Here is a 12,601-nt window from a genome sequence, read left to right as displayed (position 1 = left end):
TTGTCACTAAAATGCTGGGCAGGTTGTTGGGCACATCTAGGGGACAGAGTTTGATCTCAGCTTGAAGGAAATGCATAAGCTCATTTTGCCTTTACGTGATGATAACTTACAAGGCTTTATTTTTTTATCTTCAGAAAAATAGCTGGGGTCTGATTAAGTGCACATCGATCGGTACACAGTTACCACAGTAGCTCTAGGTGAATTTTATTCTGGGTTTGCAGGCACTGAAACCCAACAGGCCAGGATCTTGGTTTGTGCCTTGCATGTCTGAAAAGCCGTGACCAACAGTGAAACCACATAGTGGAACAGTTCTGCCCCAGTTCCTCCTTCTCCCCCAGACAGTGATGCAGCCACCTATGGCTGAGTGTTCCCGTGTGAGGCTTGGGGAATCAAGCACAGCAATGCATGAATTTCAATAAGCTTCCCCCCCTTCATGCACAATCCCACATACCTTTCTCAACTTTGTTTCTGGTTGCAACAATTAATGTGCATGGGATGTGAGAAGCCATGGGCAGCTGGAATATGGTTGTAACATAGCAGAGCAGACACAGCTCTGGTAGACAGGCATGTCAGGCAGAGAGTCAAATTCGATTCTTCTGTTGTGAAGTTCCTGGGCACTAGTCTATACAGGTAGAATACGTACATTAAAATGCATTTAATATTCTGTGGGTCTTTCTTTATAAATACTCTTTTCAGGCCTAGATCTGTAATGAATGCCTTATAGTATAGCTAGGAATCATCATGCATGCCTTGGATTGAGACAGGAGGGAGGATGGTGAAAAATCAATGAAGTATTTAAGTAAGAAAAAGTAATTTTGTCTCTTTGATTTCATCTGGTAACAACTGAAAATACACTCTAGGAGCCTTTAAAGTACATCTAATTTCTCATCCACTCTCAAAGAAAGAAATTTCTCTGGTTATTCATAAATACAAGAGCAGTATGAAGTGGTTACTCATTTATTCAATATGTTATTGCACAACAGTGTTCTAAAGTAAGAGGTTTAAAGGAGCTGGAAATACAAAGCATTGAAGCATAGCAATTGTAATATTAATTTGCAGAGGGCAGCTGTATATGACTGTAACAACTGAAAACTAAACAGGGGAAATGGGTTGGATAACAAGATCAGGAACTCATAAACTGAACTTTCATCCTCCTCTCCCTGGCCCCCTAAAAAAAAAAAAAAAAACAAAAAAAAACCCACCAAAAACCTTCAATGAAAGGGAGAAGATTCTCAAATTAAACAAAATATCAAACCATAACCAAGAGAGGGGTGGGAGAGCAGAGTTGGCTAAGACATGGCTGGAGAAAGGGAAATAAGGGACAAGACAATGGCTGGAAAGCGAACACCACAGCGAAAAGAGCTTCCTAATTAGAAAAAGTTCACTTGTTAAAAGACTCCAACTCCCAGCCTAAAACCCAGGAATATTTCTCTGCATAGAAAAGGATACTTGTATGCACATGCTGGGTTCTCTGCCCACACACAAGGAGCTTTTTAGCTCCTGTAGCAGGGGCTGAGCAAATGGCTGGTGCTGAGGACCTGGTGCCTGCGCTGTTTGAACTTGGGGCATTTGTGCTTCAGAGCAGCTCTAGTCCGGTCAGGCTCCATCTCCTGGCTTGCACTGTGGCTGGAGTAGGCAAACAGGCTTCCTTTCAGTGGGAACTATGCTGCAATGTGGCCCAGTTTGATCCAGAGTCACTTTAAAAATCCATCTTGACCCGAGCTGCCAACACAGACACCCCCAGCCCGGAGACATGGGGTGCACTGCTAAAGCTCCTGTGGCTAGGTGCAGGTATTTGAGATCTTGGTGATTGTGACCTTATCCAAAGTTGATTAACAAGACAACTGTGTGCAGCTGATGAGTCTTCTGCACACCTTGTGTTGTGGGCAACACTTATTTCTGGCAGAATGATCACGTGCTGCTTTTGCCCTCATCACTGGCAATGCAAGTAAATGGCTGATAAAAATGAGATTGCTGCAACAGTTCATAAAATGATGGTTGCTGGGGACAGATTGTATTTGATGGAGTTTACCTATATATTTTTGTGTTCATGAAGTAAGATGGCCCTGATAATTCTGCTTTTCTCTCCCCATGTTTATACAAAGACCAATGATTGGTCCCAGATATTAAAACCACACAGAATAATAAAAAAAAAAGGTATCAAATTTACACCAATCTGCTTTAACTTCTTGTGCATCTGTACCTCTGCATTTTGTCTTGGTCATTACACAGAAGGCACTAGTCATAAATTGCATGGCATTTGTGAGAAGGGTATTAGTTTTGTTAAGAGTCATATACCACATCAGAATTTAATTTGTTTTATTTGAATCCCATTTGTAATTAAGAAAAATGGGAGCAAGCTGAAATACAGTGGAAATGGTTAGCATCAGTGCAGGCACTATTGTATAGGAAACAACCAGATCTTTACAGTGCTCTCCAGGCATTTTATATCTGTTCTGAAAAAGGTGGCACAGAAGCCTAGGTATCATTTGGTACTCCTTTTATGCAAATGAGCACAGCTGAGGATTGTGGCTATTAATATATTTTTAATTGAGTATACATTGACTAGTCAAGAAGAGAGATGTTTACAGAAATGCTGCTGGCAGTCTTGTCTCCAAAGAGAATTGTCCAGGGGAAAAAAAAAATTGGTGGCATGATGGTTTCATAACTTAGATGTATTTTGAAGTAGAACATAAAATTCAGTGCAGGATAATAAAAGCAGAAGTTTCTATTGCATTGTCTTGCCCAGGCTGTCCCAAAGAGAACAGAGTAGGTAGGTCCTGGCCTGGCATGGAGAGCAAAACCCTGATCCAAAGGCGTGTGGAGTCACTGGGCCAAAACTTGCTTCCAGTTCCAGCAGTGAAAGCAGCAGCATCCTGTGGCTGTGCTGGCAGAGTGCTTTGTCACAGCCAATAAACCTTAATGAGCACTGATGAGACACCTCACACACGTGGTTGGTCCCCCTGGGCCTGGCTGCCCTGTGCCAGTTTGGGGTCCTCTGCTTTGGCGTGTGCTGCATGGTGCAAGTACACCTGAGGTCAGGCTTTAGCCCTCTGAATGAACTTGTGAAGGATTTTTCTCTAGTCACTCTACTTGAGGAATTATTTCAGTCTGCTTAAGGGGGGTTGAATATCTTACATATTGAATTTTCGTATCAACACATATGAAAATAAAATCTTGATAACCACTCATTATCTGTGTTCTAGGTCTTATCCAGCATGAAGACTCTACTGCTATTACTTTTTAAAGTGTATTTTATCCTTGTAACTGTGGATTACTATGAGTAATTTTGGTTTTTAAACTATGAGAGGTTTACAAGATTATATTTTTCCAGCCTTGAAAAAGGAGGCTCAGTTGTCTCAGATAATAAAGTTAAAGATAGAGCCACTCCAAAATATTGGCTCTCAACTTGATTAGTTTGCTTTGAGTTATAGAAAAAGCTAAATTCCTGATGAGGTGAGGGTAGGAAGGGGTGTAGACTTGATATTTGGGTGTAGGGGATTTCCTGTGTGAGGTGGGTAGGGAGGACATTGCTGGGTGGAAGGTGTTTGTAGCATGAAATCTGAAAGCATAAGCAAGTAAGAACTCTCCCTCTCCAGTGAAACAAAAATTCACCCTAAGTACTTTAAAAATTAGGCTGCAAATGTGGAAAGAAAGGATAAGTGCTCATAGCAGATTCTTAAGCTTCAAGGATGCAATTGTGACAGGGATACCAGAAGAGTACGAGAAAATAACAAAAAAGCAGCACTAAAAGAGGGAGCTATTCCTGAAACCTCTCACAACAATACTGAGGACACCATCCCTTGGCTTAGTTTCCTAAATGGATGGACTTGTTTTCCAGATAGGAATGCATGTTTCAGACTAGAACTGGTCCTGTGATTCTCAGGAGGTAAAACTATCTGTAATGCAAGTGAAGCCCTGCACTAAATCTGAGCATATGTGAATAAATGTCCTCCCTCAGCTTTGGGGTGGCTGCTTCCAAAATGCTGCAAGTTTGGGGAGCAGTTTGACCTAGGAAATTAGAGCTAACTCTGTAGGAGGAGACAAATGTGGTAAATCATCCCATATCATTCTTACAAGGGAAATGTTTACCCAAAGGGTAACTTCCACCTTCCACTATTGGAGAGACTGGTGATGCTGGGGAAGTACTGATCCAGCTACAAAGGGAGACAGGACAGAATGTCCAGTACAGTGTTCAACACTGAATATAAGATAAAACTGAGAATTAATGCTTTGCTATGAATTGTATGGCCCAAAATCAGAATAATGTGAAATAGTGGTACTTAAGGGATACTGAAGTGGGACTTGAAAGAAGTAGAAAACTCTAGCAATGAAATAAGACATAATCAAGTAGAAGAGTTCTTTGTCGATGTAAAGAATAAATTCTAAATTGTCACAATATTTTGTTAAGTGAGAACAGGCCCATTAACAAAAGGGGGGAAAAAAGACAGTTTGTCAATTTCCAAACAGTAGAATGAGGAAAAAAAGGAACTGAAACTGCAGAGGGGATAAGGAAGGAAAGGATGTATATCACTGTGGGACTGGCCTGTATGTACAGCTGAAAAGTAGTCTCAATGTTATACCATTTGCTATTTGTTGCCTGGGTGGCAGTGGTTCAAAATATGGTCATATCTGGATTTCTTTGGCCTTTTATAAAGGGTTGTCATTTCAACTGGCACTTCTGATTTTTAAAAAAAAGTCTTGTTACTTTTTCTCAGTTCAGACTCTTGTCCTCTTGGAACTGATTTGTCCCCTCTGTTTCTATACCGTCAGATATGAATTTTCTGCATATCATTTGTGGCCTTTAATAACCTCTGGGTTAATCTTCCTTGTACAGGGGGGCCATCTACCTTACCCAAACCAGCCTGCAAATGGAACAGAAAGTGCCTTTGTGTGACCCAGCCCTTGGGGCACTACTGGTAGGAGGTGCATTAGCAGTGCTGGTGAGGGGCTCTCCCACAGGGACACGGGAATTTGTGGCAGCAGAAGCACCACTCCCCAAATTCACCCCACTCTGGCTGTCCTAGGCAGGTGTCTGCCCATGCACTGTCACCCACCACTGACATTTTACTACTCTGTACCTATATTGTGGTCTAAAATGGCAGAAGGCAAGGTAAATGAGTTGTTAATTTTAACCCTTGTTATGTGCCTGTGCAGCTAAAGAATTTCTTCAGTGGAGATACCATGAGCTAAAGGTCCTTTCTGGGACTGGTTCTTTCCCATGAGCTGAATTTCAACACTGTGCTCAGTTTAAGTCTGTGCAATAGCTGATGGATTGGTTCTGGATAAGCCAGTTAGGGAGAAGCCAGTTGCAATTAAAAAAGCTTAAAGATGTGGCCGTGATGAAACTTATTGCCTTGCAAAGGATTGATTTTCTTCCCTGTAATTGTAACCTGGAAAACGTAACCTGGGTTAGGTTTTCATATATTTATACATTAATTATTTTTCAATGTAACTGTTTCCTGAAGCTATAAAATTGTAACATTTGTACAATTAACAATAGGAACATATGAAATTACATAGCAGTGCTTGTCTGAATGATTAAATACAATTTGACATCTGATGCTACATTGCACTGTATGACAGGTAAAGGTAGGCATGAAGTTACGAAAATAGTAATTTGATTTGCACTTTGTCACAAAAGCTTTTCTTTTAGTAGTCTAACATCTTACAAATACAGTGGAGTTATGAAAACTACACATTTCATACAGTGAAAATGGTGACTGACTTTACATTGCCACCAGCCATGTCAGTAGCTTCGTCTCCTTAGGAGCGAAGAATTAAGCAAGACACTTGAAAAGTCAATCAAAATTAATTAACAAATTAAAATCAATCAATAATACCCAGAAAAGTCTTGTTATGACCTCAGTTACTTGTTTGAGCATAAACAAGATAATCGGCTACATTTCCTGTCTAGAAATAAGATCATTGCCAATTAACTTAGGACTTAATTAACTCTCTAAGGTACTGAACTTTAGATGCATCGTAGGCTGTGTCTTAATGTTATTATTAGTTATTGCAGTAGCTCTAGTACATTCCTGATTTATTATAATTGTTATATAACTATTACATTTACACTTGTGCTATTAAAAAAAACAAAGCCTTCAATATTACATTAAAGTTAATGCCACATAAAGGACAGAGGCATTAAATAAAAGCAGAATTAAGCAGATGCTATAGGTTTACATTGAAAATCCACCAGTCCAGCTTCTTTTCTTTGCTGGGAGGCACCAGCACAACAGTTTACACATTTATAGGTATCAATTTTCTATTGCCCATCTATAATTGCTTTTTATTTCTGGTCATGAGCTATTGGATTTGCCATCCCTTTGGCAACTGGGTGAAGTCACATGTAATCCTTACCTCCTTTTGAAGATCCTTCCTGCTTGTCTCTTCTATAACAAAACTTGGGACAATCTTGATTTTTTTTTTTTTTTCCTTCTTCTGTCATGACATTCTGGCAATTTTTTTTTTTTTTGACACCTCAGTGACCCGTTTTCCTTCTTTTCCTTCTCTTTCTGTCTTAATGACTACAAGCTGTTCATTTTCCAAGGCTGAGAAGAATTTGTGCCATGTTTGCCAGGAATAAACAGTCCAGCGGAACAAACGTTCTGTCTGCTGAACAGAGGAGAGAAAAAGTTGGATCAGCAGAGACATTTAAATCTGTTCCTTTGCTCAAAGTGGATGTTAACATTAGTTTGGCAGTGTATGATAAATGTCTCCAGAACCCTGAGTGTCTGGAAATAAACCTACCCTGTAAGCGATATGCAAGTGTTGCTGTCGCCTCGCGAGCTGGCAATCACACACCAGCAAGCATCTCTTGCAAATGGGTGTTTTGTCTCTTTATATGACTCTGAAGAAACTCACTATGAAACCTACCCCAATCTTTTATTTCAGGAATACTTCACCTTGTCTGTAAGTCAAATTGGTTTTGGGTGCCTTTATGCGCTCTTTGCACTGGGTAAAACAGCACAATCTAGTCTTCACCTTTGGCTTTACCACACTTTCAGCTGGCATCTAGGCTTTGGCTTCTTCACCATTTTATGACTGAACTGGACAAATGGGGCTAGGAAAGCCAATGTACTTTTTGGCACTGATTATATTTACAGCAAGAGTGGGCTAACAGCAATATTTTGTTTCATGAAAGAATCATTTCAGCTTTAAGAAAAGCTCACAGCTCCCATGTGTATTACCATGTGGCTTTGGGTTGGTTTGGGTTTTTTTTGTTATTTGCTATGTCCAAACTTAGGAAGTAAAACAATCTGCTATCTGCTTCAAATCTGGCAACCTAGACATAGGTGGATTTAGGATTTGAAGGGCTTGTTTTGAGAAAGAAACAGCCTCACAGAGAACCCTTTGATAGGATTGACCCCACTCCTTTACAGTGTCTGAGGATCAGGAACTTCCTTGTCCAAAGCACTCCTGGCTACCTGTTTTGTGCCTGACTTGCCAATGTTACAGGCATATCCATGGTGATGGTGTCACAGGTGAACTGAACCTTCTGCATCCACTAGCCCTAGACTGGGGCTGCAGTTAAGATCTAGAACTCCACAGCACCTCTGGCAGGTGCTATATGTATTCTATATTTCATGCACACATTTTCCTTTCATTTGTGCCTAGATTGGTCACATAACATTTTACCTGGATCTGAGAATAAGTTCCTTACAATAAAAGGGGTGTCTACCCAGGAAAGTGATTTGGCAGAGTCTGCCAACTATAACAGGTGAGCTATTGTTTCTGAAAAAGGCTAAGGAATCCAAAATGAGACACTTTTGTCCTAGAATAGATATATCCACCCTGAGAGTATCCTTTCTGGAAGTGAGCCAGGAATAACTCCCTGGAATAATGCTCTGTGAGGGCTCAACCCTTTCTGTTGTCTTGTGGTTTTTCCTTCAAAATGTAAAGCAGTCAACATAAACCTGGTGCTACATACAGAGATGTACTTGATTATCTTAGCATACAATTTTATCAGTTTCTCTTGGACTCACTATTAAACACTGTCTCACAAAACTCCTGGTGTTACCCAAATTCATTTATTGAGTGTTTTCTACAGAGGCCATGCTGTTACTTCTTTGTAGGAAAAGAGCAAGCGCTGAAGAATGTATTTTTCTTTTCAGATGTAGTTCTAGCTGCCAAGGATAAATGGCTAATTAGAGTAACATTATTGTAGGACAAATGGATCACTTCTTGAGTCATGTCTGCCTTAGTTTGCATGCGTGGGCTTGTTAGAAGAAACAGGGCTGGAAGGAGATGGAGGAGAACTGCTGGTGCTCATGCAGAGCTCATTCTTTAGTACTATGACTCTTTCTCCTAGGTGCTTTGCTCCTTCCTCACTGTTCTCCATTTCCCAGGGCAAAACTAACTCTTAACTCTGAGGTAAGCTGTGTCCATTGCTAATGTCCAGGATCCCATCACGTTCAGCTGCTGCTTTGTCCCTCCTTGGCCCCAGTGCTGGGCTGAGCAGGAAGCAGCTTCTGCAGTGTGTTTCTCTGGATCTGAGAATAAGTTCCTTACAATAAAGGGGGTGTCTAATCAATGTTTATCCATGGCTTCTGATGTACAGGGAGAAGATGATATACTGAGGGACTAATATCTTTACAGGCATGAAAAAATTGAGTTATGCCCAGGCATTGCTAGACATGTACTTGCTCACAGTCACGCAAAGAGCTTGTTCAGAGATGGAATAGGGCACATCTACTCTGTCTCCCTTTCCTGCAATTTAAAGGACACTGCTAATCATGACTTTATTATGCTGCCACACACTGCTTATATGTCTGAAAGGAGCTTGGCTGAGAGTACTGACATTTCTTAATGATATTTTGATCATTTTTCTGTAAATTATACTGTTAGGAAATGTACCATGAGAAACAGAGGAAGGAATGGAGAATTTTATTTTCAGCCAGACTTAGATGAGTAAACCTTGCCACAGTCCTGGGTGCTCAAGGTCTTTCCAAGATGTGCTTAAATATTAGGGGCCACATTTGAAACTTCTACTGAATTTAAATAAGCTTTGGGTTAGATCCTTGAATATTTAACCATTTTTATTTTAAATACAGACTGTCACCATATTACTTTTGCTAGTCTCTACCTCACCAGGTTCTCATAGCCTCACGAGCCAAATAATGTCACCACTGCTGTTGCTCAGGAGTGATTATTGTACTGGGTCCTAACAGAGTTAGGAGATGAACCTCCCCATGCTGAGTGAGGAGGGAGGTAGCCTGTGATGGGAGGTCAGGCTGGTGGCAATTAATGGCTTTTTCATCATATTTAAGTACTTTGATCTGTTCTGGTAACTGGTGGCTTAGGCAGGAGATATCAAATTTTTGGGAGGAAAAAATCATAAGGGAGGGAGAAGAAAAGGGGAGGAAACCCAGGAAATGTGTGACATATTGCAATGATGCAGTTATCTTGGCAGTTCATGAATGGCACAGCAAATCCCAGACACCACAGTGTTGATTCTGTGGGCTGTGAAACAGACTCCTCATGTTCAGCCTACCCAGATCAGAGGATCTATCAGCAGTAATTGTCACAGACAGAAGACAAAGCTGTTAAAAACAATCTAACATCAATGGCAGCGGGACTGGAGCTTGCAGCAGTTTTAGAAGGTTTGCTTTATTTGTATTTCGTTTCATGATGTGTGAAAGTGCATGGACCGGAATCTGGTGGTCCATTCACAGGACTTAGCACCTCCCTACTCAGCAGTCTTTAATCCTGGTGCAAAGGGATCCCTCTCTCTGGAAGGGAGCGAAATCTCCACTGGCAGAAATACCTTTGCAAGTTGGAGGGCAACAACTAAGAAGGTCCTTTATCAATAGCACATACTGGATGTTAGTAAAACCACGAGCCTATCTGAAATAAGTCAACATAATCTTTCAAAACCTCCTTTAGTATCACCCTGAGACTGGGATTTTATTGTTAACTAAATAAAAAGGTCTTTTGTTTTCATGACATGATTTACAGGGGAGACTGCACAACCTCACTGGGCTTTTGGTTGCAGCCTGCATGGCCAAGTCTTCATTGCTTGCAGCCCTGGGTAAACAGGCAAAACCTGATCAAATGTGTTGACCCCCACTGCAGCTCCACTTCTGATTACACAATGGGTCAGCACTTAGAATATGAAATAGTTTGTTCTACCTGGTGGGTTCCTAAAAGAAGCAGAGAAAATGTGCTTCTTGATACTTAAATTGGTACTTCCAGATGCTGTTATAGAACTATCCAGCCCAGGCTATCCTATCAAAATTATGTCCACTTAATGGCATTTAATTAAGCCACTTTGTCTTTTCCTTCCATAAGCAAATATGAAAGTTCTCTATTTCTTCCACGAGGACATTTTTGCAGAGCTCAGTTTCTGAACTATAAACCACAAAAAGCTACAGCCAACTTCTAATCTAAGGAGCAGCTGGAAAATAAAAAAAAATAACTTCTGAACTTCCTAAGGGATAACTTAAGCATGTCACACCTGCAAGTGCTCTACCCAAGTCAGTGTGCCTATTGCCACTTGCAAGTAGTAGTTTAGCTCTTCTGCTTCAAAATTCTTCAGTTGAGCAGGCCATGCACCCATAAATTGCAGTTACAGGAAAGAAATATTGCCCCTCCTTTTTTTTCCCCTCTAAAATCTTTAAATATTTTAGGCATATCGAAAATGGAGCTTAGCAGAATTCATACTGTTACCGGTGACTAGAGCCAAGCAATCAATCTTGGAATCATCCCTGGAGTGCACTAGCATTTCCTTGCACATTGGGTGCACTCAGAAAGCAAGTAAATTACCTGTTTAGCAAGATTAAAGTGAGTTGGTGTACTAACCTGCAAACTGTAATTTAAGGAGTCAAAAGCCTTTCTCTCCCCACCCTCTTCCACAGAAATTAACAACTCCAGTAGCATAATGTTTTTTCGTACTGCTGCTCTCTCTCCAGTAAAATATACTTTATTACTATTTGGAGGCTTTATCCCTTTATGACAACCAGTATCAAGAGTAATATACACCAATAACTTGGTTTTGCTAAGTATTAATACAAGGGAAATTATGCTAAGAGCACTGTGTGAGTTTAATTGCAATTCACACTTTAATATTTTGATGCAGCTGTAAAAGTGTAGAATGAGAAAACATTACAATTCTATTAGATACTAATAAATTGTGTTGTGGAGGAGGATATGAGCTGTACTTCCCATAATGAAGCACATTTTACTTCTCATCTCTCCTTTGATCTTGCATGTGTATGATTTTATAGAAAGGTTCAGCAAAGGTTCTATAGAACAAGTCAAATGAGTGCAGGGTTGTATATTTTATTTCCAATAATCACAAACAAAGTGAAAATAATGTAAATCATCTTGCTTATGAAGTGTTTATGTCAAACACTTCATTTTCTTTATGTAAAATGTGTGATTGTTTAGAATTAATCCTATTAGGTTTAATTTTTTCCTCTTTTCTAGGCTTAAGCTTTCCAGGTTTGCATGTATTAATCAAATGACATTCTCAGAAATATTCAGAGATTCATCCTCTTTCATTTTTTTTTCCTATAGAAATGACATTTTTAAACTGCTGTGCTTTTCTCTATTTCTATTCATGAATGTGGGGATGCACTGTGGTAGCAATACTTCCATTGGCTGAATCATAGACTTGTTCAGGTTGGAAAAGACCTTTAGGATCATTGAGTCCAACTGTTAACCCAGCACTGCCAAGTCACTATTGAACCATGTCCTCAAGTGTCACATCTCCATGTCTTCTGAAAGCCTCCAGGGATAATGACTCTAACACTTCCCTGGGCAGTCTGTTCCAGTGCTTGGCAGCCCTTTTGGTGAGAAATCTTTCTTAATATCCAATCTAAACCTCCCACGGCACAACTTGAGGCCATTTCTTTTTGCCCTAATGCTCGTTTCCTGGGAGAAGAGACCGCCTTCCACCTGGCTACAACCTCCTCTCACGTAGCTGTAGAGAGCAACAAGGTCTCACCTGAGCCTCCTTTTCTCCAGGCTGAACTCCCCCCCATGTCCCTCAGCCACTCATTAGACTTGTGCGCAGAACCTCCCTCAGCTCCATTGCCCTCCTCTGGACTCACTGCAGCACCTCAATGTCTTTCTTGTCATGAGGGGCCCAGAACTGAAAACAGCATTCAAGGTGTGGCCTCACCAGTGCCCAGTACAGGGGGATGGTCACTGCCCTGTCCTGCTGGTCACACTATTGCTGGTACAGGCCAGGTGCCATTGGCCTTCCTGGCCACCTGGGCACACGATGGCTCATGTTCAGATACTGTTGACCAGCACTCCCAGGTCTTTTTCCACTGGGCAGCTTTCCAGCCGCTCTGCCTCCAGCCTGCAGCACTGCCTGGATTGTTGTGACCTGAGTGCAGGACCTGGCATGCTGGCCTGTTCAGTTAGTCCCAGTGCATTTCTCTGGGTAACCATTTCTGAAGACAAAATGTACATTTAGCTCTGGACTAGTAACTTGAGCACTTAATATCTGAGGCTGCCCCGAAAGAGCCCTCAGAAGGAGAATGTCATCTGTGGTGCATGCTGTACAAATGGCATGTGGGATGTTTGAGGTCGAGTCCCTTATGGCATTTCCAAGTACCTCTGTTTTTTGGTCCTATTTTTGTTATGTGTG

Source organism: Chiroxiphia lanceolata, chromosome 14 (assembly GCF_009829145.1).
Source record: "Chiroxiphia lanceolata isolate bChiLan1 chromosome 14, bChiLan1.pri, whole genome shotgun sequence".
In the NCBI taxonomy this organism is placed as follows: Eukaryota; Metazoa; Chordata; class Aves; order Passeriformes; family Pipridae; genus Chiroxiphia; species Chiroxiphia lanceolata.
This window is presented reverse-complemented; position numbering follows the sequence as displayed.